The sequence below is a fragment of the Macaca mulatta genome, chromosome 13 (genome assembly GCF_049350105.2).
Source record: "Macaca mulatta isolate MMU2019108-1 chromosome 13, T2T-MMU8v2.0, whole genome shotgun sequence".
Lineage (NCBI taxonomy): Eukaryota > Metazoa > Chordata > Mammalia > Primates > Cercopithecidae > Macaca > Macaca mulatta.
Genome location: NC_133418.1, coordinates 64400941 through 64426427, shown reverse-complemented (window position 1 = coordinate 64426427; position 25487 = coordinate 64400941). Strand labels below are relative to the sequence as shown.

At 44.9% G+C, this 25487-nt stretch overlaps 1 non-coding gene across 1 annotated transcript; it reads left to right on the top strand.

The window, feature by feature from the left end:
- The first annotated feature begins 22520 nt into the window (after nt 1-22520).
- On the top strand, nt 22521-22678 carry LOC114672057 (U1 spliceosomal RNA). Its single transcript, XR_003722251.1, has one exon. It is a non-coding gene; the product is annotated as a U1 spliceosomal RNA (small nuclear RNA).
- Nucleotides 22679-25487: the final 2809 nt, after the last annotated feature.

Below are 25487 nucleotides of genomic sequence, written 5' to 3'. Positions count from 1 at the left end.
AAATGCTCCATGAAAGTTGCCATGTTTATCCCACAGCCCAGGATTCACCCAGCATGCCACCACCTCACTCGACACTCCCCAGTTCGAGAAGAAAATCAACAAGGGAACGAAAGTAGAATTCTGAATCTTGGAAGGAGAAGTGAAAAGAACGCTTACCAAAGTAGGGGAAGACAGAAAAGAAGAATTTTTTGGTATTTTTCCCATAGTCATTTTCCATAACCATTGAGTCACTGCTAGAAAATGATTAAAGTATTATGTTGACTTGTCATGAACTTTTCCACCAAACTGTGTTCATTTGGCATGTGAAAAGTTTTCTCTCCTAGGGACCATCAGAACTTGGCTTAGGAACAGTCTCTCCAAACACCTTGAGAACTTCATGCACATAAGCCCAACTCCTTGATCCCTTAATACATCTAAATTCTGATAAAGTCACTGAAGGTGTCAGAGCAAGACACAAAATCCTCAAGGGACTACCACCAACTTAGCGTTTCCAGTTCACATGGAGATGTTAAATCCACTTATCAAAGAGAAGCACAAACCAGCCTGACCAACATGGAGAAACCCTGTCTCTACTAAAAGTACAAAATTAGCCAGGCGTGGTGGCGGGTGTCTGTAATCCCAGCTACTAGGGAGGCCGAGGCAGGAGAATCACTTGAACCTGGGAGGCGGAGGTTGTGGTGAGCTGAGATCACGCCGTTGCACTCCAGCCTGGGCAACAAGAGCAAAACTCCATCTTAAAAAAAAAAAACAAAGAGAAGTACAAAAAGGCACTCAATTATGAAAAGCAGAAACCAAAATGAATGATATTATGAGTTGGCCTCAGCTGAGGTTTCCTGAATTTATTGCTTTAGAAAGTTCAAAACTGGATCTGCCTCTTCCATCCAACCTGGTAGTTGGTGGAAAGTAGTGTCTCGGAGCAAATCGCCAGAGTCATGGTGGCCTCCTCAAAGAGGAACAGCTACGCAAACCTCACCAAGCAAAGGGAGGAAGAATAATCACTTGCAGAAGCAGGTTAATGAAATCATGTGTGTAAAGATAAGACAAGTAAAATTTTAATATTAGATAGTTTGATATATAATGAAATCAAGAGGGAAAGAGATATGAAAGAAAGGGGAAGTCAGAAGGCCAAGGAGGACCTGGGAGGCCAGGAAGGAGGAGTAGGGAACAGTAGGAAGAATGCAAAGCCCAGAAGAAAGAGAACAGGAAGAGGAAAAGATAGGGGCCGGACGTGGTGGCTCACGCCTGTAATCCCAGCACTTTAGGAAGCCAAGGTGGGCGGATCACGAGGTCAGGAGATCAAGACCATCCTGGCTAACACGGTGAAACCCCGTCTCTACTAAAAATACAAAAAATTAGCTGGGCATGGTGGCACATGCCTGTAGTCCCAGCTACTCAGGAGGCTGATGCAGGAGAATCACTTGAACCCGGGAGGCGAAGGTTGCAGTGAGCCGAGATTGTGCCACTGGGCAACAGAGCAAGACTCCGTCTCACAAAAAAAATTAACCATTTTGGAGGAAAAAAAAAAAACTAGTACTAGTACAAGCCCGAAACTTCAGAAGATAGACCTTCCACTTGAGTTGTAGTTCAGTCCACCTTCTTGAAACAAAACAGGAATTATTTTGTTTCCACGGCCACATCTTCTATCACGATTTGATCTGTGGGAAGAGTTTACAAAGATGTGATTGTACCTAGCAAAAAGTATGGTCGAAAGGTTTACTTATTAGAGTAAGGAACATCATTTTCTCTATTTCATGCCAAAGTTAGGCATTGAAGCAAACCTCTCTCTCTCAAATACACACACACACACACACACACACACGAGCACCTACACATACATCACTCTCTCACACACCAGCTAGATATTCATGTTGATACCAAGTCCCAAAGCCTCTCTCACCTGCGTTTCCACCATTTTTTTTTCCTTATAAGCTTCAAACTACATGTGTGATGTAGGGAACCAACTCTCACTTGCCATATCAAAAACAGAGCCAAGGCTGGACACAGTGACTCATGCCTGTAATACCAGCACTTTGGGAGGCCAAGGCAGGAAGATCAGGAGTTGAGGAGTTCAAGACCAGCCTGGGTAACAAAGGGAGACCCAGTCTGTTCAAAATTTTTAAAATTAGCCAGTTATGGTGGCACATGCCTGTAGTCCTAGCTACTTGGGAGGCTGGGTGGGAGGGTCATTTGAGCCTGTGAGGTGAAGGCTGCAGTGAGCCATGATTGCGCTACTGCACTTCAGCTTGGGCAACAGAGAGAGACCCTGGATGAAAAAAAAAAAAAAATTAATGGGGCCCATACATAGGCTTCTTTTAAAGAGCTTCTGGGCTGCCAGAATTTTAGGGTTCAAACAAAAACTACGTTTGACTTACAGGGTCCTTTTTCTCCAGCCTCCTGGTAAAGGAGACAACAAAACAGCCAAAAGGTAGACAGACCCTGGAGAACAGGTGTAAAGAGCTGGGAAATCCTCTAGTCCTGACTAATTGAAGGTAGACCAGGGATCCCTGTGTTCTGTGAACCCTCCACTGCAATTGGACAGTAGGCTCCCTGAAAAGGCTCAAGCACTGCTCAGATCATTCCAAATTACAAGGGGGAAAATCCCTTGAATGAAGAGCTCAGTGAGCAATCCCCATCTATTTTAAAGTGTAAGGACACCACCAGAAACATGAAAATCTGCCTCCCACACTTGTTCTTACTCACTCGAGCCCACTACACTCATGTGCGTGGATGCAGAAAATAAAAATGGCATGCAGTCCCTTGAAAAACTTTCCTTAATCTTGATGTTACTTTAAAGCCATCATAAATCATGCAACCTGCCAATCTTGTTGTGTTTTATAAACTGTGGGGAGCAGTAGAGCATTTCTGGCCCAACAATCTCCTAGTAACAAATGCCAGTTCTAATGCTGCTGCATTTTCTCAATACCACTTGACCTCTTAAACAAGGCCCTACAAATATATTAACTGTCATATTCTCAATTTCTTTTTTTACAATGGGAAGTGATATTCTCTTATGACTAGCTTGATGGAGCTGAGGGCAGCGTCTTTCCGGGCATTGAAAAAATACCCAATTGTGGTAGGTAGGCTTTCCTGCCTGATAGCTACCACCCCTAACACTCCTATGAGTTCTTTCTTCCCTATAAACCCCTAGGGTCACACCCCACAGGCTCTCCAGGGTCTTGCTGAATCCCAGCCTGCCTGTGCTCCTCAAAGGCATCCAAATCAGTGCCAAAACCAAGCCCTGAAGGGGAACGCTCTTCATGGCCTTCAGGATCAACGGAAAAGGCAGAACCCAGGCGAGCCGAGGGCCTGGCTTGCCTTCAGGAAATTCCGGGCTGTCTGCAGCAGCTGTGCTTCGAGTAGTACAACAAATTCACTTACTGAATGACAACAGCTTTATTGGCAAGCCAATTCAATTAAAGCCCCTGCATCCAACAAAGTCTCCGGCAGCCCTCTCTGCATAAAGAACATGGAATCGTGCCTACATTTCCCTGAGTGCCCTCAGCCCTAGCTGTCCCTCTACATGAGAGGGAGAGGGATGAATGAATTAGACGCGGATGATGGTAATTAATGGCTGGCTGTCAGAGAGTCATTTTGGAGGCTCAGCCGTTGAAGGCTCCATATTAAAGACCGAATCCCAGCACAAACTGACCAGGACAGGCTAGAACTCCCTCTCTAAATAGTAGAAGTGTCGTGGGCACCTGGGGCAAGAAGGGAGGGGGAAGAAGGAGATGGCGAAGGAGGTTTGGAGGGGAAGCAGAGAAACAAAACAACAGGCTGCTTGCATTGATCAATGCTTTTTACACTATTGATATATAAATAATATGTTCATTTTTCATTTTTACAAAATATGTCCTTTAGGCTACCATTATGGCAAACTGACTTCAGAGTTCTGACATGAGCTTATTAGGGGGCGGAAAGGGAGGGCTGGCTGTAGAACTATAAACAAAACACATTTTCTTATAAAATATACATAGCAGATCATTTTCGCCTTCAGTAACAAAGATAAAATCAGGGAGTTTTTTGATTCCTGGCACAGTCCTGCCAGCCATTCTTTTGGTACTTGGAAAGGCCTTAAGGAAGAGGCGGATGGAGGACGAATGGAGAGGGATGCAGGAGGGGCACCAAAGGGAAGGAAATGGTTAACAAATGGGCTCCAGCTGGCTCATTTCCATGAAGGTGGGCAGCCCTCACTCTGCCTGCCGCCAGTGCCACCAACAGAGCCAAGTGCAGGTTAACTACCTAGCGGGAGATAACTTGGGTATATTGCGGCTTAATTATTCCTGATAGTAACAGGTTACCATATGCACCATTTGGAGCATAAACATAAGCCAGATACTGAGGGGCCAACCTGATCCTTCTCCAACAATTCAAGTCAGGTGAAAAGCTAGGCTCCCAGCTCGTTCTATTTGTGCAAGTCCTAGTCTTAGGGGCCACAGGGCCTGAGCTTCCACCCATGAAATGTGGGGCATTCTGTGACTATACTAGAATGATCTTATCTCACTCCCACAGAGGACAAATTCCAGAAATTCCATTCAGAAAATTTGCCTCTCTCCTCATGAGAGACAAATTTGCCTCTCATCCTCCAGAATGTTTGCCTAGAATCAAACTTCAGAATTCACAGTTCAGAGCAAACGCCAACCCCACCAGGAAGCTTTCCCAGATTCTCTCAATAGGAATGAATTATTTCCCTGTTACATTCCTACAGAACCCTGCATGTGCCTCTATCATGGTCTTTAATTCATTTCTTTTACACCAAAGTCTCCTCATGTGCCTTCCCCAACAGGTAGTGGCTTCCTGGAGCTGGGATGTGGGCTTTCTATATAGGTGGTGCTCAGTAAATCTAAGCAGAATTGGACTGAATGGCCCCTAGGAGATGGAAATAATTTGGCAATGCCTTAGTCTTGGAAAGTTGTATGGGGCCTTATTATGACCCTGCAGCCATCAAGATTTCACTGCCGCTTTCTTCACTGCAGCCACCAAATTGGTTGCCCACTTTAATTAGAACAGAGGCCAGATGTCTGGCCAGCCCTACTAGAACCGGAAGAGCTAGCAAGCTGGTGGAGTTTCCCAGCTGGGGGCCCAAGTGGCTGGCTTCGTGTGGTTGGGTCACCTTCCCTTGCATACTTCCTTCCCTCTTGCTTGACTCCTTTCTCCCCCACCCCCATCCTGAGGGCAGCTGTCCCTTTTATCACCAAAGCCCTTTCCTGACAACACATCTGTCCAGCACAATGTTTCACCCTGTCCCATGATTCGGTTACCCAAGGCATTTGAATCTTTGATCACTGCAAGGGCATGAAACATTTGTGTCCATAAAGAGCCAGCAGAGACAGGGTATCCCCTTTCAGAAGCCTACCATCCACTAAGTAATGAAATCTAATATTTAAAGGGCATGACACCCGTTTATACTAGATTTCATTAATCAATGTTTCATGGAAAGGATAAATCCTTTATGCATGCCTTTTTCCTGATTTTTCCCCCATTTAAAAAATGCAGTGCTGATTTTTCTTCCCTGCTATTAACTCACATAGACCCACTACTGTGCACCCTGGTTCCCAGCCTCCCAAAACTCACCCTTTGACATTCACTCTGTGGTCATGAAGTTCAATGGAGAAAACAAAGAGGTAGAATGAGGGACAGAAAGGTGTTCTAGTTAGTCTTAAGCATGTTTCATTAAATAAAACCTTCACAAACCTTAAAAAAAGAGAATGTCATTGTAATTACAAGCTCATATTTGGCATGCCGGTGGCCAATACATCCAGTGCCTCCAAAATATTAAGTAGAGGATCACAGCCTTCATTTGCACATTCGCTGAGTGCCATATTACTGACATTAAAGAAGACAAGAATGGGCCTGGCACAGTAGCTCATGCTTGTAATTCCAGCACTTTGGGAAACTGAGGTGGGCAGATCACAAGGTCAGGAGTTCAAGACCAGCCTGGCCAACATGGTGAAACCCTGTCTTTACTGAAAATACAAAAAATTAGCCAGGCGTGGTGGCCCATGCCTGTAATCCTAGCTACTCGAGAGGCTGAGGTAGCAGAAACACTTGAAACCAGGAGGCGGAGGTTCCAGTGAGCCTAGATCATGCCATTGTACTCCAGCCTGGGCGACAGAGCAAGACTCCATTTTGAGGGAAAACAAACAAACAAACAAACAAAAAGACAAGAATGGTATTCCTATTACAACCACAAAAACCCACACCTTAGGTGAAGTTCAGGTAAATAGGATATCCTGGAGGATGTTGACCAAAGAATATTCTGATTGCCCTTTTTAACACCTTTGCACATAGGCTCTTGTGTACCTGCATATGGCAGTGAAATTGTAATAAAGCAATAACAACCAGCACCAAAGCACGTAAGCATGTTGTGAAGGACAGAAGAGTCCTAACAACACCATAAGCCCTCTGAATGAATCACAGGTACTTTTAAGGTGTCTGAACGCCTATGACTGTGGTAATACCATAATGCTACACATTCTCCTCAACTTATGGAATAGTGAAGACCCAATACATTGTTAAATAATGCCCCATCTTCCCACTGTAATTGTTCTATAAAGCACCTTTTCCCCATTAGTTTCAAATGCAATGCCTCCTATTGAGCAAATATCCTGGCTCCTCAATGACACTTTTTAAAAAATGCAACAAATAATACAAATATGGAAAAAAGGAAAAAACAATATGCACAAATATGCCCATCACAATATGACTTTTAACAGTGGGAAACTGAAAGCAATCAAAACGATTACAGTAGGTAAACGGTTACGTAAATTATGATACACAGCCATGGACCATCATGTAGCCATTAGGAGGATAAAGACCACACAGTAACATGGAAAAATGCAAAATGACACATGCTAAGTGGGAAAAGAAACTGGAAATAGTATGACACTGTGGTTACAACTAGATAAAAGCATACTTATTTTTTTAAAAGGCTGGAAGGAAATAAACAAAAATAATAATCGTGTGAGGAATCGTGAGTGATATTACACCTTATCTCTACTTCTTGAAATATCCATAATGCTCTGTCTTTATGATGAAAAAGAAATGGAAACCTAGCAACTCTTTAAAGAACTATTATTTTTTAAGTAGGCATAATTTTTAAATAAAGAACAGTAATATGCAAAATATTCTAACTATAGTAAACCCAAATTAAGATGTTTCACATGGAGACAGCTACCCCGGCAGGATGAGTATCTCCCCACACTACTGCTTGCAGAGCTAATGCACGTCCCAAGTAGCTTTCCACTGACTCGGTTATAGGCTTCTTTCTAGATATTTTCATTTCACCTGAACAGTCTATTTCAGTATCACTGGATGGGAGAAAGCAGCAGCGGCAGCAGGGAAACAGGGCTGGAATGTCAAGCTCCTGCTTCAATATAAAGGCCAGTTGTCCAATAGGCTGGCTGGTGACTTGGCAGCTGCAATGAGGCTATTCATGGGTGGACCTTGGAACGGCTACAGGGAGAGAGATACAGGCCAGGAAGAACAAGCCTACCAGTTTAGAAAAAACTCAAATCTTGGCTCTGCTACAGAAGATCCCAGGATACTAAAACAACTTGCAGCTTTGACCTGAGATCCGCTGTGTATGATCTTTGAAGAGTTAAGAAGAATGAGAACAAAAGACCCAGGACATGGGTGGGGGTCAATGTTTCTTTTCTTTTTTTTTTGTTTGAGATGGAGTCTCCTTTGCCAGGCTGGAGTGCGGTGATGTGATCTCCGTCCACTGCAACCTCCGCCTCCCGGGTTCAAGCGATTCTCCTGCCTCAGTCTCCCAAGTAGCTGGGACAACAGGTGCATGCCACCACGCCCAGCTACTTTTTTGTATTTTTAGTGGAGATGGGGTTTCACCGTGTTGACCAGGATTGTCTCGATTTCTTGTCCTCATGATACACCCGCCTTGGCCCTCCAAAGTGCTGGTATTACAGGTGTATTACAGGTGTGAGCCACCCCGCCCAGCCAATTTTATTTTCTTCTTCCAAATGTTACCTCCCATTGTTCCAGTAGATCATGCATACTTCTTGGCCAGAATCCATTCCCAAATGAGCACCTCTCTGTCTCATAGAAAAGAGTGTACCTAAAATTTAGTTCATGGCAGCTGGAAATAATTTGTAAGTATTTGCTAACAACAAATAACTTTCTAAATTATACAAGGAGACCTTGGATAACCAAAAGTTATCTGCATGGTGTCCCACTCACGTAGGTACACTATTTGGACTTCACATTAAATTTGTACAGGTAGCACATTTTGTATCACAAAACCACCTCTTCTATAGTCTTCGACGAGTAGAACTTATGTTCCCACATAAGCTATAAATGCTAATAATTTTTTAAGACAATGGTCTCCTCCTAGGAATTGGCTTTTTACCATGACACTTTTGATGACTTTATCAACCCTGGTGTATTAAAATATTCAAATTCAAATTCATAAGCATAAACTATCTAACACTGGTCTGTGAGTCTACTCCTAAGACTAGCTCTTTAAGCTGTTACAGCCACTTTTATATGCAACCTGAGTACAAGACAATATCATATTCAGCTTGGAAGCCAGACCTTATAAAGTGTGAAATCTTTTAACACACCATAGGAGTGCACAGAACAATTATAATAAGTATTGCACATATTTTAAAATATGACTCTTTTGCTGACCTCTTCCTCATCTCAGTGCTTTTGGTCTCACTTCTGTGGTCTGTACAGTAAGTCATTTCAGCCATGTTCTTCCCAGGGAAATGGAAGCAAGAATGAGCTCTTCTCCCAGGTGAAAGTCCTCGTCAATACCTGAATCATGGAGAAGTAGACATAGGATAGCAAAAAAGGCAAGAAGTGTCTCCCTGGAACAGTGATTTATTTTGTCTTTAATAAGAGGCAACATAGTCCCCATACTTTGGCTTGGCATGAGCAGAGTTTAGGAGATTACCTTCATTTCTGAAACAGGCACCAGGTGCCTTCTCACTCCACACTCACTCCGGCACCCCCTACTCTGTAACTTCCCCCTTGGACTCTCAGGTTTTTGCAAGTCCGCCTGAAACAGCTTTTTAAATCTACTGTTAAATCAAGTGCTACCCTTCACTACAGAAATCTCAGCCCACCCAGAGTCAAGGAAGAGGGTTATTGCAGAAAGGAGGCATTAAATTGGAAGGATACTTGGGGAGTCTCTAGCCTAGTGGTCGTCAAACCTGAGTGTGCTGCTGAATCACCAAAGGAGAAGGTGCCCAAGCCCCAGAGACTGATACAGTGGATGTGGGGAGCAGCCTGGGAACACACACACAAAGGACATTCTCTCACACACACACACACACACACACACACTTTTGCCACAGGTGGCCCCAGCACAGCACTTTGAGAAACACTGCTGTAGTTCAATATCCTCTGAGGGTCAATGAAGTTGCCCAAGACACATGAACCATTGGCAGTAGAGTTAGAAGTAGCATTCAAGTCTGTAGACTCTTGCCACATCCTGCTGCCCCAGGGAGCTACAGGAAAAGCAATTACAACTGAAGGCTGGGCAGGAGTGGGGGTGAGCACTACTCTCCCCAGTGGATCCCAAAATGTGCAGTGGCATTTGAAGCCTAGAGTAGCCACTTAGTGGAGCTGGCAAGGGATCTTAATTCCACCTTTAACCATGCCTGTCGCTGATCTTCCTCACAAAAGCCAAAGCAAGAAAACTCTTTTCTAACCACCTGCATTTGATCCACTATCTACACAGAACTGGGAAGCTGGGGCTGGCTTGGAGAATCGAAAATGCAGTCCCGGCTTCACAGGTGCCAGCCATGTGTGAGCACGCCACTCACCCTCCCTTAGGCTTCTGTTTGTTCATCTGCAAATGAGTGTAATACCTACCCTGCCTGTTTTTCTGATTTGTTGTGAGGATCAAATGAGATCATAAGATGTTCTTTGAAAATTAAAACCTTCCAGAAGTGTCAGTTCTTGTCTAGTATGCACAGACTCTTTATGGATCTTGGGCAAACATAGAATGAATCCTCTTCTAAAACAAGAATTACATAGGACAGAGTGTCTCAAAACTACCATCCTTGCTCATATTTTCTAGGAAGCCTATAGCCATTCTACACAGTGTTAACGCAGACCTGTGCTAAGCAGACCAGAAACAATGAAGGCTTTAGGAGGCATTTCAGGACACATTCAGACTTGGACCCAATGGCTCCATTGACTCCCCACAGCCAAGACCCACAGCCACAGGACAGGGGTTTCTCTGGGCCACTTAGCCCTGGTCAGCGCCAACAGTTCTAACGATTCCAGGGTCCTTCGATGACCCTCCTGCCCAGCCATCTAAACACATGATGCTGAAGGCACTTCCTGCGCCTCCTCACCAGCCCTCACAAGCGCATTCCACGCAGGATTCCAAATAATCAATTTTCTGCCTGTATTTGCATGTTTAGAATGAGAAAAACTTTTCAGACCTTTGTTTTTTATTCCAGATGGAATCTGTTTATAGAAAACCAGAGCTCCTTTCAGGGGCCACGGAGGGGTGGAGGAAGGTTGGCAAAAGGGGCTTCTGGGAAGGCTTTGGGGCCCCAACTTCCTCTTCAAATAGAGCAGCTGCACTTCTACCTAATTGGGCTTCCACAGAAGGTCTCATTTTGCTGATTTTTTTTAAATTTTTTTATTCATGAAAACTAGTCATCTAATCCCCAGCTTTGTAGGTGAAGAGATCGCACTGGAGAAACGTTAACTGATTTTCCAACTTCCTCCTTCAGCCACTTGTAGAAGAAAAATGGAAAATCCTGTCTCTATAGAAGGGCTTCCTGTCAGGGTCCTCGGTCTCAGCATAGGCACCTATTTGGGGCAACCCCTGGGAGGGGCTTCTCCTACCCCATCCCCCACCTAGAAGCTCACAGTAGTGGTCACGTCCTGTCCCACCTCATCAGTGCCTCCCTGGGGCCTCTCCTGGGCACTCCAACTAATACCTGGGTCGCATTCCCAGGGTTCCTGGCCTCCACAGGCTGCTTGTTTGGTCCTCTGGTTTCCAGATAGCATCAAGTTTACAGAATCAGCTCCACTCCAGGAGTTCTTTCAAAGGACAGTTCTCAGAAGAAACATATTAATGCCTCTGAAGTGGCACCAGGAAGCAAGGCTAAGTAACACACACTGGTTGTCACCCCTGGTTGCCCCTCAGGGCCTAGGCCTGCTGACTATCCCTAGCTCAGGAGGTGTTCGCAGGTTCCAAGGCTGTCCTCCCAGAGGCTGTAAGGGGAGTTTTCAAATTTATGTAAATTTAATCTATGTAAACCTATGTAAATTTATAAGGTTGTTTCTGCACAATGTTAAAACCCATAGCTGAAGGCCCTGGCAAAGCTTCAGGTTGTTCTTCATAGGCTCCCACCGCAGGGTCCAGAGATGCAGATGGAGACTGACTTCCCAGCTATCTAAAGACATGATACTGGTGTTTTAAGAGATAACACTGGGCTGGACCTTAAACAATGACTTGGAAATCAATAACAGGGAGTAGTAGTATTTAGATATAAAAAAACTTCCAGAAATTTCTTCCCCCTTTAACACAAGCTGTCTCTGTGGTCTACTCTCTCCTCACCCCACTTCCCAACCACAGGAGGAGTACACAAGAGAAGGCCAGGGGTCTGCAGACTGAGCCTTTTTCCATGGAACAAATTGCATCTCTCAAATACCTGACCAAAAGTCTCCAGGTGTCACCAACATCTGTGGCCTCCCTGGTACTTAAGTAGCAAGCCCAAGGACTTGGCTCCCAAGGAGGGGAGAGGGACACAAGGATCCAGATATAACAGGTGTTCACCCCACAGTGTAATGTCCCAACATCCACCACATGTTAATAGGTGTTTTGTTTTTGACAGGGATCCTTGAACCAGGGTTCCTTAGAGAGAATGGCTGATTCCAGCTCTGAGGGTAAAATAGAGCAATGTGATCCTGGGACATTGTGAACCAAAACGTAAGGATGTAATCAAAGACTAATAGATAGGATAAGGCAAGGAGAGGAAATGAAGAAAGAGAAAAGGAAAGAGAGGGGAAGGAAAGGAAAGGAAGCGGTTACAAAGGACTTTTGATACCAGTTAGTAAATAAGCATATAGCATATGGAGTGTTTATTAGATAACATTATAATGTCTACGTAAAATTTATGAGACATGATAATAGTATTATGGCTATGTACAAAAATGTCCTCATTCCTAGAAAATATAGCCTGAACTCGTGTATGTGTGGTGTGTGATGTGTTGGTGGGGTGCGTGTGTGTGTGTGTGTGTGTGTGTGTGTGTGTGTGTGTGTGTAAACAGGAGAGAAGGAGAGGTAGAGATTGAGAAAGAGGTAAAGCGAATATAGCAAAATGTTTATTGGTGAATGTTGGTGAGTGGTGTACAAGTGTCCACTGCACTAGTCTTCCAACTTTTCGTTAGGTTTGAAATTTCTCTGAATAAATACTCTCTGAATAATAAATTTCTCTGAATAAATAAACCATATATTTGCTTTAACTTGATGACTGTCTTATATTTACAAACATTCTGCTTTATACAGCCACATTCATTAACCCGATTGAGTCTTGAACAGCCCCCTGAGGGAGGCAGGCCAGATCAGAAAGGTTAGCCCCAGGTCCCACTTAGCAAACACCCACCCGCTCTAGCCTCAGTTCGGTGCTGTAACTTCAATGTTCCACATGAGTAAACTGAGGCACGGCGGTGGAGAGTAGCTTTTCTTAGAACAAGGTATAGGATCTGGGTTTCCATTTCAGGAGTTACTGTTCAATTGTTAATGATTTTAACAGATTTTATGTCTGTGGCCTGCATGTCCTTTCATATCTTGTACACTGAGTAATCAGCACTACCTGAAAGACAGAAACAGAAGACTGGCACTCACAGAGGGGCGGGAGAGAGAGTGAGTATGAAAGTTCACCCCTCTCCATCTCCCCAAAGTGAAAACGGCTTGTCCAGCTGAAAAGGGTCAGACCTTGGTACCTTGAATTATAGATAAGTTGCAAAACCAAAGAGGTAGCTCTAAACACTGAAACCAATTTTCAGGGAGAAAGACAGCCATCCACGGGCCCCTCCTCCTAACTAACCATCCCTCATCAGTAGATCAGGGACCAGACATGGTCTTCTGGACCCTGAAAGATCTGGAAAGACAGAGCCACATCAGAGTGCTGGCTTTGCACTAAATCCTCATGCTTCTATGTGGAATTCATCAGGAAGAAGGGAAGCCCTTCTTATTAACTATAACAAAATAGTAAACACTTCCTCTAACACTGGGATAGGAAGGTTTCACCAACTTACCGTGGCAAGGGGTACAGATTATTGTTGTACTTTGACTCATCTCAATAAGCGAGTGGCAGAAGCTGACCCCTGACCCCTGTGGTTGGGGGTCATCCTCACTTTCCCACCTCTCACCCCACCATTACCCCAACACTCAGGACCAGCTGCACGGAGCCCCCACAGAATGAGAGGGAGGTGGGGAGGAAGAAACGAGAAGGTTGGGGATAGTGGATACATGGGTTGGTGAGATGACCACCCTCAGATTCTAAAATAGGCCAAAATGTAAGAAACAATAGTAATTATACAGGTGATACATTAATTCATTTTCATTATACTATTTTAACAATGTGGAAGTTTATTTAGTTAAAATCGGAGTTCGCTCTTCACTTCCTTTCCTACCATAACTGTGAACACCTCAGAGAGTGTCCTTTCAGATTTTCCATCTGCATGACATGCAGATATATGCATGTAAACAATTTTGACCTAGATGGGTTTGAAAGTCCCTGCCCCCAAGATCATTGCCGGAAAAAAATGACAAGGGAACATTTCTAGAAAAGATAGAAAATGTCAGAGACCAAAGACACTGCTTCATCCCTAATCATGGTGCCAAGGGACTTACTTTACATCAAATCCCTGGAACCAGACTCTGTGTCAGAGATTGTGGTACAGAGCAATTTGAAGAACACTCAGGAACAGCCCCTGTCAGGGAAAAGGAAAAGGAGGAGGAGGCAGGTGAGGGAGTTGAAGTGGGGTGCTGTTGTAACAGAGGCTTCCTCCTTCCATTGGGGAGCTCTGGAGGTGGGATGCCCTTCTGAGCGGTCCCAAGTTAGAGCAAGGGAGCTCAGCTTTTCTACTCCTCAGCCAACTGATTGGCTGCGGGGTTCCCCAAAGGAATAGGAGTAAGATGGGGTAAGGCCACTTCCTTCTGCCAGGGCTGGTTCCAGAGACAGTCCAGCTGTGGACCATCAGCAGCTGACTCTCCCTGGGTAGCTGGGACAATGGGTGCCTTGGTCTTGAAGCGGGGATCTGGACTGCCCACCACAGCCTCTACCACTGGAACCTCAGATGTTTCAAAACATTCTCTCAGAAAATAGCATCTCTTCTAGAAAGAATGAGGAGTAAACGCGGTAGGGAGGAAACTTGTTAAGTGAACAGATAAGAGAATGTCACCACCCCAGTATTGACAGAGCTCCTGGATCTGAATGCCAAGGCTAATACCAAATGTTCCCACAACTTCCTAGAATGTTGCACTATGCCAGACCCTGGACAACGCCAGTCTCAGAACCGCAACTACAATCACCAATAAGACAATAAGAAATGACTTTCCTTTCCCTCCTCCTTGGCCCCGGGTGTTGAGTTCTACTGGACAAATTCTACCTGTGTGTTTGGAAACAAAAAAACAAAAACTTTCTTTTCTTTATAAACAATAATAGAGCAATGGAAAGCCTTCTTGGAAACCTCATTGTTGCATCAGGCATAAACTTCCCAAGGCACATGCCCTTAGCCCTGCACCACAGCCAGCAGCCACACAGACCTGGAGCTCCTGGTGCCCTGCTCACCTGGCTGTTTTCTTTCCTTCTGGACTCAGCAAGAATGCCCAGCTCCAGCAAAGAGCTGAGATCCCAAGTGTCTGGAGTCAACGTTGGTATTCTTTGGGTGACATATTCAAAGTATCACATCGATTGAATTTTCCTGCAAACAATCATAATGAACATCCACCGAACCTTCCCAAACCGGGCCTCGACCAGCGTGCCTTCCTAGTAAACCTTCCCAAGTTCCTTCAAGAAGGACTTCTATCCAGCAAGAAGTGTCCAAAATAGTATTTACTAATCTCAAAATAACACAATCATTATCAGTATTCATGGTGAAAATGGCCAATAAACGTACCTCAGGGTTTTGGGCTCCTGCTCTGCAAAATGGGACGCTGCCTGCCTGCGCTAAACTTTGCAAAGCAGGTCAGAGAATAGACAGTGCCTCTTGCAGCACTTGGGAAGATAAACTTTATAAACAAAAAGTAGAACTAACTGATCAACCTAGTAGCATGACCTTGTCCATCTGTTCTAGAGCATGAGAGGAGATTTCCATTGTGATGGTGCAACTAGCACAGAATAAATTATTGTATGTGTTAACTCAAACACAAGGGCCTTTTTCCCTGTAGCTTCATAGAAATACAAAACTGTTTCTGAGGATCTAGGAAAAGATGGTCAGGGAAGGGTTGTTATTTAGGGGATTTATCTTTAAACACCTTTATTTCCACACTTTTTAACAAAGATTGGTAATGCTTGGCCAATTTTCCACTTGCCAGTGACTTACAGGAAAATACTACAGAAAAACAAGGACCAAAGGGTCCCAATCATCTCTGCACCTATTTCTCCTGCAGGAGTCTTGCATTCAAAGGGGGGATACAGTATATGTCCTACTCTATGGTAGCTAACACCTGCAGAGCACTGACGCGGACCAGGAACTATAATGAAGCCCTTCACATGATTAAGTCACTTCATCCTTAGAATTACCCCGGTTTACCATTGTTATTCTCAATTTACAGATGAGAAACCTGAGGCCCAGAGTGCTAAGGGGCCTGCAATCAGTGACCCAGGAGTCTGTGTACTTAATCATGATGCTACCCTGCTTCCGGAATGGAAAAACTTAACAAGGAGTGCTTTTACTTTGAATCCTTTAGTTGTCTCTGTTTTCCAAATTCTCTTTGAGACAGGTAGAACCAGAGCTGCCCAATCCTTGAAAACACTGGACCTCCGTGACTTAATTGAGTCACAGAATTAATCAGTGATGGAACACAGAATGGAACCTAATCCAACACATAGCAAAGATCCTTACAGTTCAGCCAAGCAGGCAGAAAACTCAGACCGAAGACACGTCTGCTCCCTAACAGAAGGCAAGCAGACCCACATGCTGGACAAGGGTGAGAGGTGATTGCTAAGCTCAGCCAACAGCAGCCCTAAGGCATGTCACATCCTCCCTCTATTTCATCCTGGGCAAGGGTTTGAACCTGTCTGGGCCTCCTTCTAGGAGCAATGACATGAACCAATACATTTCAAAAACAAAACAATAATAGACATTTGCACTACCCTTAATCATTTCCAAAACATTCCAAATGCGTCATCTCATTTAGTTCTTCTAACAGCCCTGTGAAGGAAGTTTTATGGTATTCATTTTAGAGATATAGAAACTGAGGCTAACAAAAGTTTTGATTGATCCAGACTCACATAGCTCGGTCTTCATGCTTGATCCCACGCTGTCTCCACTATGTTCTTTCAACTGTTTTCTGGCTCAAGATCCAGCGGTTGAAGGTCAGGTTCAAAGAGAAGGCTGGGGAAATCTAGACCTAGACCATCAAACCAGAAACTGCTCATCCCCAGTACCTCAAATATATTATTACCAAATGCAAGAGAATGTTGGTTTCCATTATTTAACCAAACAGGATCTGTTCCATGCACATTCCCACTGCTAATCAGACTTGGTGAATCACAAAAAGACATTGTTTTCCACGTTTTTATCTGTTTGCCTGATTCCTGGTCCACTGGTTAAAACTCTGAGAGATCCTAAGATACCAGTGGTCAACTTGTGCAATCCAAGTATTATGTGATCAAAAGACTGCACTGCCCTAATACAGTGTTTTTATTTGTTTGATTTTTTTATTAAAACACCACCGGCCACCAAAATATAATGGCTTTTTTTTTTTTTTCTAGATGCAGTCTTGCTTTTTCACCCAGGCTGGAGTGCAGTGGTACAATCTCAGCTCACTGCAACCTCCACCTCCTGGGTTCAAGCATTTCTCCTGCCTCAGCCTCCCAAGTAGCTGGGATTACAGGCGCCTGCCACCACATCTGGCTAATTTTTGTGTTTTTAGTAGAGACGGGGTTTCACCATGTTGGCCAGGCTGGTATCGAGCTCCTGACCTCAAGTGATCTGCCTACCTTGGCCTCCCAAAGTGCTGGGATTACAGGCGTGAGCCACTGCACCTGGCCAATATATTTTATGTTAGTAAGTCATTTATTCCTCCCAATAACCCTATGAGATAGCTACTATTGTTATCCCCATCCTACAGTTAAAAAAAACTAAGACACAGAAAGGCTCAGGGACCTGCTCGTCAGTGTCAGAGCCATGATTCAGGTATGGGCATCTGATTCAGGACTCTACCCCTGATTGTGGACTCCAGAGAGCTCAGTAAGAACTTCTCAAGCAGCAGTTCTCTAGGATTTGACTAGAGGGTTTGGAGATAGGAGTTTTGTTGTTTTGTAGGGCTAATTTTTTTTTTTTACAAGGTCTCACTCTATTGCCCAGGCTTGAGTGTGGTGGCTCAGTATCGGCTCACTACAACTTCTGCCTCGCAGGCCCAAGCAATCCCCCAACATCAGCCTCCCAAGCAGCTAGGACAGCTGGGACCACAGGCATGCACCCCCACACCTGGCTAATTTGTGTATTTTTTGTAGAAACAGGGTCTCACCATGTTGCCCAGGCTGGTCTCAAACTCCTGACCTCAAGAGATCCTCCAGCCTCACCCCTCAAAGTGTTGGGATTACAGGCATGAGCCACCGCACCCAAACTTGTGTGGTTAATGTTTTAAGTTTCACTTTTTGTTTATCAGTGAGGTTTATCACCATATCTTATCACTACAGTTTTATTCTTTTGGCTCATAAAGAGACACCTCCCGCTCATTAAAATATAAATCTTGGAAGGGCAATGTCAAGAACCTTTCTTGGTAAATATCTTAGTTCTCAAGTCACGAATCAGCAGAAAATGGAAATGAGCCTCTGGAGAGACTTGGCAATACCCAAGATGACAAAATGAAGGGAAAGGATAGGGAGATGGAAGGTTCCCAAAACCAAATGCCACCTTTCCTCTCTCCCCTAGCTCTTTATGGCACAGTACACACCTCTATTAATGACCACTCTGCTTACCAAACAGAAATCTATGGAAGACATAAAGATGGATGGGTTAATCCAGAGACGCAGGGCCTGGCTCTTAATTCCTCCAGGCCAGGCCAGCTGCTGTTCTCCTCACCTTTTGGCCCCTACATGATTACCCCTACTTCTGATATAAAGACATGCCATCATGTCTTAAGTGGTAGCTCTCCCAATCTTAGCCAGGTTCAATCTTGCAACCTTTCCCTTAGCCAGACCCAGCCTCCCAGAGACCCTGAGAGAGGACCCCCACTTCTCCCTCAGCAGCCACTGCCAATTACCCAATACTTATTTCCTACTTCTTGGCAGTTTATTGTATCAGGTTATCTTACTTCCATCTGTCTGAGTCAGTCAAGTACTATTCTGAACAAGGCAAAATAGTAATTCGTATATCAGTAGGTAAACACGGAAATCACACCAACAACAAAGCCAGAAGCAATAATGATAACAGTAACCGCAACAGTGACCATGTGTGGAATGCTCCTGTATGCCCTGTGCTTTACATATCTGATTTCAGGTCACCCTCTCAACACACCTTTGAGGTAAGTATGTTTTACAGATGGGGAAACTGAGGCTCGGGGATTTAAGTAACATGCCCACCTCAACCAGAAAGTAGTAAGGTCCAGCTCCATCTGTGGGGCTGTCTTTCTGCAAAGTTCAGGCTTTTAATCCACTAGACTCTAGCCTAGACTCTTCAATCCACTCTACAACCAGGCAGGATTTGGTTAAAGGAGTTGACATATTTCTTTGTTTTTTCCAGAATACTTGCTAAATTGATGCACTGCTGTTGTTAAGAGTTCAGCCAACTACAAAGTTTGAAAGGAGAGTCCTCACAAGGCTTCCCTCACTTCAGACACTAACTGCAAGTTTGGGGGTATCCATGCCATCCTCATGACATGCCAGCTGGCTACTAATTTGGGGGGTTCACCACAAGTACCCTCAGGTTTGATAATTCACTAGAATGACTCAGGGAACTCTGGAAGAAGCCATGCTTGTGATTTTATTATAGCAAAAGGATACAAATTTAAATCTGCAAAGAGAAGAGACGCATAGGGCGGAATCCAGGAGGTGTCTAAAGGCAAAGCTTCTGAGTTTCCTCTCCCCATGGAGTCGTGGATGGTGTTGCCTCCTCCTGGCCACAATGTGAGATGATGCACACAGAGTATTGTCAACAAAGGAAGCTCACCCAAGCCTTTAGTGTACAGAGTTTTCCTTGGGGCTTAGTCACATAATGTCCACATGGTTGATTTTAAGTCTCCAGCCCTCAGTGGAGGCTCAGGCCAATATCTTATGCCTCTAGTTCCCATGGAGGTTAGAACTGATATGGTGGGTCCCAAAGCCCGGATTATGAAATGCACTATTGGACTGTCCAGTTGCCAAAGCCCCCAGATAAACCAAGACATCAGGTTGGACACTTCAGGGGCCTAGAGATTGTCTCGCAGGAGCCAAGGGCAAAGGCCAGACCCCTCTTTTGGTCAATTCTTCAGTACACAACTGTATATATAACACCAAAGTGCCACAACACAGATAAAAATAGAAAAAGACAGAGGAGCAAGAGAAGTAGAGAGAGAAAGGGATAATATCCACAATTTGAATTTTAGAGTGGAAACAAACTTCAAAAGAGCAAGTGCCCCAGTACCTGGGTTCAAGCAGGCAACATATGAGACTATAATGAGAGTCTAGAAAGGTTGTCCAAGATCCCATAGAGGTAGACTGGAAAAGAGCCTGTGATTTCTGATTTCCTTTTTTTTTTTTTTTTTTTTTTTTTGAGATGGAGTCTCACTCTGTCACCCAGGCTGGAGTGCCGTAGTGCAATTTCAGCTCACTGCAACCTCCGCCTCCCAGGTTCAAGCAATTCTCCTGCCACAGCACCCCCTAGTAACTGGGATTAGAGGCGCACGCCACCACGCCCGACTATTTTTTGCATTTTTAGTAGAGTGGGGGTTTCACCATGTTTGCCAAGCTGGTTTCGAACTCCTGACCTCAGATGATCCAACCGCCTTGGCCTCCCAAAGTGGTAGGATTACAGACCTGAGCCACCGCACCCAACCTGATCCTTGATTTCTACTAAAAACATCCATTCCTCTCTATCATGATGCCACATATTCTCCCCTCCAAATCTCACTTGCCTATCCAAAAAGCCACATCAGTAGCCTGGGGTTTGGTGATGTACACATCTCTCAATACACAGCATGTTCAACAGACCCCCCTTTCACCTGCACCCACTGAAGATTCCAGGCAGGATCTTATAGTAGGTGGTCTACTATCACCCAGTTTCTCGACTGCTGAAGCCTGCGGGCTCACATCAAGATCTCTGGGGATCCAATCCACTCCAGAGCATCTGGGGAAAAGCCACCTGCTCCTGGATTCTAGGTGTGGTTCCAGAAGGGACCACCATCTCTGCTAAGACACACACCATCCCTGCCAGGAGCATCTGTGCAGGGCCAGGGAAACACCATGACAAGAGGAAGACTCAAGTCCTTACTCTGCCCCAACAAGCTCTTCCGGGTCTCCGGGTTTCCCTTTTATTCTTTGTGAAAACAAAGGCTTAGCTTAGAATCTTGATGTTCCAAGTGGGGTCCAACAATCAGCACAGGGCATTACCAGGGTGCTCTCTGGAAATGCAGACTTTCCAGCCCCACCTCAAGACTACCACATTTAGATCTGCATTTTAACAAGAACTCCAAGTGATTCCTGTGAGCATTAAAGTTTAAGAGACACCCACTTAGAGCATCATCTCTAGGTCCTTCCCAAGACCTACATGCTGTGATTCTTGAAAGGCTCAGTTTCCAAACCTCTGGATTGAGACGCCTCTTAGAACTGGGGGAAGCCAAGCTTCTAATCAGGAGTGGTCAGAAAGTGGAGTCACAGAAGGCGTCTGTGAAACCCAAAGCCCTTGGACAGGCAACGCTGGGACCGGGAAGCGGGCGGAGGAGAGCAGTTCATTTTTTCCATAGGCATGCTGTGTGTGCCAGCTGAGGTCTTTAATGTAAACCCTCCTGTGTTCCGACCTAAACAATGAGCGTAATTATGGGCTCTCTTACCCCCTTCAGACACAGGGCTTGGGGTCGGCCCTCCACAGGGTCCTGCAGGAGGTCTTGTTTCTGAGTCAGGGGGGCCTCTGGTTAACCAGAGCAGACCCAACTCTGCGGGGCAAAGTTGACATACCAGCGTAATTACACGTAGGTTGACCATATTTACTGCAACTCTGTTGTTCTAGAATTTCAAACAAAGGCTGAACCCTAGGAAAACACACCACTAAGGAGAAGCAGATTGTCCTGAGTGATTTATTGAAGAACAAAAGTGAGGGAAAGAAAGAGAAGAGAATTATCAGAGACTCACACATACTTCCCTTTCCTCCTGTCTGGCCTAAGGAGAACAACCAGTGACCACCGTGTTCCGTCCCTCCCCAACGGAAAGGCCTCAAAACACTGACATTTTGCTTTTTCAGAGACACGTCTTCATGCGGCCACATCAGATTCCAAAAATCCATTCAGACTCATTGGAAGAAAGCAGGCAGCGGCAGGGTCAGGGGGAGAGAGCTCTCCTCCTTCCTTCTGACTCACTTCACTCACTCCCCACTGCCTCCTCCATGACATGCACTTACATTTCGTACAGATATTTTCCAAATGAACAGAAACATAACCAAGGCTGGAATTTGGCTTTAGAGAAGCCAGAAGAACAGGTCAGGTATGTTACTATTCTTTTACTTTGGGAGGTGACTGGTAAGAAGGCTCTGAGTAAGAGCCAGAACTGTTTGGCCTCAGGTTTGTCCCATGTAAATTCATCACTGTGATGGAAAGCAGTGGCATTTCAAACGCGAAGCCGAGAATTTGCATTGACCCAGCAATTACAGGAAAGGGGCAGTTAGAAATCAGCAAAGTTAGGAAACAGCACCTCACCCAAAAATTAAACATGTGATTTAGGTATTCCCAAGAGATCAGGGCTAGAGGGATCTCAGAGTATTTGCATGTAGTTGCCAACCCTGTCCCCACCCCAAAACACACACACACACACACACACACACACACACACACACAGAGTTACAATTATAGCTCCCTAGCCAAGGAAGACTTATCAATGCCTACCATATGCCTAACAGAGAAATAGGAGATAGGCTTCCCATCCATAAGTTTATGACATCTCTGAAGAGACAAGATCAAGTGCGAAAGACAGATTGGAACACTACAAGAAGGAACCTAGCAAAGCTCCAAACTGCTTCATGGGCAGAACTGAGTACCTGATAGACTATTGGGTACCGGGGTCACCTGGTAGGAAGCAGAGAGAGAATTGTTTACTATGGAGTTACATGGTAGTTACCAGAAATTTGTTTGTTTTCTTTTTTAAGTAATTTAAAAAATATTTTTGTTAGATATACTTACTGGCAGGGGAGATACCATGACCACGAAGGTAGTTTTCCGAGGATGAGGCTTATCCATTGCACCCTAGATGTGCTGGCCCTTGCGATTTCCCCAAATGTGGGAAACCTGACTGCATAATTTGTAGTAGTAGGGCACTGCATTCGTGCTTAAAAAATAATAATAATAATAATTTGTTTTAGAAAGTGCCCAAATCTTCATCCTTTCCTATCAAGAAGGAGAGGACTTCCCTGCCAGAGTTCCAAGGCAGGGTCATGAGATTCCTAATTCATAGTCTCGTCAGGGTGGTCATCTGCCCTGCTCGTTGCCTAGTACTCAGAGGGATACATACTCCAGGGCCAGGTGGCGCCACGCAGATGATGAAATAACAAGTGATTGGGCTAATTAGCCTATTTACAATCATAAAATTGTGAAAGAACGTTTTGCAAAACTACAGATGTTTTTAGTGTTCAGAAGGTCTGAAAAAGAACACAAAATTGGGATAGGATTTGGGTCCTACCAGATGTTCACAGAGGAAAAGTCCTGCTGAATGGAAAATTCTAAACGTGGCCAGTTAGAAACTCTGTGGGCTTAAAGCCCATCTACAATCCTGAATAGTTCCTAGTGACATCACTTGAGGTCTCCAAGCCTGAGCAAAGGACAGGATCTGAGCTCAGAAGCCCTAAGATGGGATGGGGCACCCTGGAAAGAACAAGGAGTGGGACTCTTCAAAAGTTCACCAGAGACTTATGTCAGCACCTTGACTCAGACCAGGTGTATGATATCCCAGACAAAGAAGGGAGGCATAGAATAGAAGAAAAGCAATAGAAAATGTCCTAGACATTTACCAAACTGTCTACAAGAACAGCAGCCTCCTCTTTTGTGAGCATCTTGCCCCCAACTCTGATTTTGTGGTTCTAGCACAAAAAAATCAGTTACCCATCCTTCTGCCAGAGAAGAGGGCTCATGAACTGAAAAGGACAGTTTCCCCATCCCTCTGATTGGCCCAAGGATTGGCATGGGACTGAACAGGGAAACTAGGATTTTCCCTAAGAGGAAAGAAAAAAAAAAGGAAAAAACGTTTTACGCTCTGATCACATGAATCAATAAACACCCAGCCCTCCTTTCTTCTTAAACTGGTCCCAGTGAAAGATCTACCACGTACAACCAGTGGATTTGTGACTAATAAAGGAAGCATGTGGAATTCTCACCAGTTGCCTTCTGGTTTGTGTCAGACTCCTACCCTGTGGCTAGGTCCTACAGGACACCCTCTGGAAGAGGGAACCATAGCTCAAGGGTGATGAAACAGGAAAGTGGCAGAGTGGAGGGGGCAGGTTCCTGCTAGTGGTGATAGCGACGTTGTCTAAGGCATCGTGGTGAGACAGTCATGGGACACTGAGCTAATGTGCCGCCCAGCAAGGCTGGTGTTCTGCTCAGGGGCACTCTGTGAACAGAGCTGATGAGGACAGAGTCTCATGAGCCCCTCCAACTAAAAGCTGCCCCTACCACTCCCAGCCACCTGCTTTCCAGCAGAGCTAGCAGGAGAAGCCACAACCCAGAACCCTTACACACCTCCGGCAAGCACTGAAAAGGGAGTCCGAGGTATTCATCCATTGAGAACATGAGAAATCTGCATTTTAATCCCATTTTTTACCAAAGATGGGAACTTGGTTAAGTAACAAAATCATTTGGACCTCTCTTTACTCATCTTTACAATGGGGATAGTGAAAGAACATGGCTCCTCAGACTGTTGTAAGAATTAAGTGTGATAATGTATCAAAAGCATTCAGCACCATACCAGGCACGGTTGAGATTGTCATCATTATTACTGTGGCCAGTAGTATTAGGAAGTGCTCTGAAAATTGTACTCTGTGAAATAAGTCAGGATCTGACATTGTAAAATCAAAAAGTACATTCTCCCTGGGAAATAGCTAGCAGCTCCTAGTGGCAAATTCCAGGCTTGGGTCTATTTTTTGCCTTTATATACTTTCTCATTTATGTTTTGATTTATGAAAACGCATCCATCATTTTCTAAGGAAAGCCTCCAGACACATGAACAAAAATGATAAAAATGCACAACAGAAACAAATAAAACCATTCGGCATGGCTAACAAGTCAGGCATTTGGCCCCAGCGGGGTAGATAAATCTAGAGCTGGGCTCAGCACCGGGACCCAAAGGTCAACAGGCTGGGACTTTGCTGAAGAAATAAAAGAAAGGGGATTCTGGAGCTTCAGCTAACAGCCTACCTCAGATCTTCTGAGAGCCTAGGAGTGAATCTTCCAGAGGCAGCCTCCAAAAGGGTCTCCAAGAGACCAGTCCAGAAACCTGTGCACAGCTGCCCTCTCTGCTCCCTCACTAGTCAGTGGGAGAACCAGCAGACTTCTCCAGCTATGCCAGGCACCCCGTTTACTCCCGTGAGGGAGGGGCCATCTTGGGGAAAACCACTCAGTTAAGAGAACTGGGGTTCCCTAGGGAACCTGTCAGCCATCCTTCTGTCTTTATCCCCTTACTCCAGAGGCATTGCTATGAGGGGACTCCCCTCCCCAAAGAATTTGCTTCAAAACTCAACATTTCTAGCTTCCAATACAGACATCTCATTGTTGCTCAAGGCTGAGAACATGTGAGAGGAAAAGTGAGAAGGAATCCCAGCAGAATCAGGGAGGGATCCACATGGGGTGAGATGGGTTAGGGCCCTCACTAGCAGAGCACAGGTATCTCCATAAAACCCTGGCTAGCCCACAATGGTTAACAGGGTCCACCATGGTTGACAAGGCATCTTGCAGAGCCTTTCCAAGGTGATATTCTAGGGGATGACACTCTAGAGGTGTCACATTGGAACGGCTCTGCAAGATGCCTTTCTGCCCAGAGTCTGAGGGGATTCTTAGTTATAGATTGTTCTGGCCATAATCCACCAAACAGGGGAGTAATTCATAGGCTGCAAAGAGACCAAAAAGGTGGGCCAGTGTGAACACTAGGGCCCCG